The sequence below is a fragment of the Gossypium hirsutum genome, chromosome A05 (assembly GCF_007990345.1).
Source record: "Gossypium hirsutum isolate 1008001.06 chromosome A05, Gossypium_hirsutum_v2.1, whole genome shotgun sequence".
Classification (NCBI taxonomy): Eukaryota; Viridiplantae; Streptophyta; class Magnoliopsida; order Malvales; family Malvaceae; genus Gossypium; species Gossypium hirsutum.
Window position 1 is genome coordinate 70,201,211 of NC_053428.1, and position 1,350 is coordinate 70,202,560.

Sequence of the window (1,350 nt, forward strand, 5' to 3'; positions counted from 1 at the left end):
ACTTTATTGTGGGTTTGCCTAAGTCTGACGAATTTGCAAGTATTCTTGTTGTGGTGGACAGGTTTTCAAAGTATGCGACGTTTATTCCTGCTACCAAGGAGTGCCATGCTGAGGAGGCAGCTCACTTATTTCTTAGACACGTGGTAAAATATTTGGGAGTGCCATTGTCTATTATCAGTGATCGAGATGGGAGATTTACGGGCCGGTTCTGGACAGAGCTGTTCAAGTCAATGGGCTCAGAATTGAACTTCTCCACAAGCATGCATCCACAAACTGATGGGCAAATTGAACGAGTGAATGCATTGTTGGAGACTTATCTCTGACACTATGTGAGTGCCACGCAAAGGGATTGGCCCAAGTTGTTGGATGTTGCCCAATTTTCATATAACTTGCAGCGAAGTGGGGCAACTAACCAAAGTCCATTCGAGATAGTGACGGGCCAGCAGCCACTCACACCCAACGCTGTTGCGACCCGTTATACAGGCCCAAATCCTACTGCGTATCGATTTGCGAAGGATTGGCAAGAAAAGAATGATTTGGCTAGGGCTTGTTTACACAAAGAAAGTAAGCGCAACAAGAAGTGGGCCGATCAGAATCGAAGGGATGTGCAGTTCCAGGTGGGGGACTCAGTCCTTGCCAAATTACACTTGATGTTGCGATATACAGGTTTGCACAAGGGGCTTGTGCGAAGGTTTGAGGGGCCGTTTAAAGTCTTGAAGAGGGTAGGCAAGGTGGCCTACAAACTTGAGTTGCCAGCAAAGCTGAAGCTCCATCCAATATTTCATGTAAGCATGCTCAAGCCATACCATGGGGATCAAGAGGATCCAAATCGAGGCAAGTCGGAACGAGCACCAATGTGGGTAAAAGTCTCTTATGACAGAGAAGTTGAAAACATTGAGGCAGATCGTGTGGTGAGACAAAGGTATCATCGGCCACGACACGAATACTTGGTACGATGGAAAGGACTACCTGACAGCGAAGCAAGTTGGGAACCTGCCGAGGTATTGTGGCAATTCCAAGAGGAAATAGCCCAGTTCCATGAAGGGGGATGCGACGAGGGTGTCGCTAGAACAAGTGGGGGAGAATGTCATGGGTTGCGAAAGGAGACTTGCAACCATGACGGACTTGTGCGATTTATCGCTTTTAAGGGAGGTCATTCGGCCCAATCAGACTGGTCCAGTGCTTGGAGAGATTGAAAGCCCATCTCCGGAGCTTGGCAAATATGGAAAGTAATCTTCAAAGATATGCTTGGCAAATATGGAAGGAGATCTTCAAAGATATGCGATCTTAGACTTTAATGTAATCTTTAAAAGATACGATTTTGTAATCTTAGAGATTTGATATCTTGGT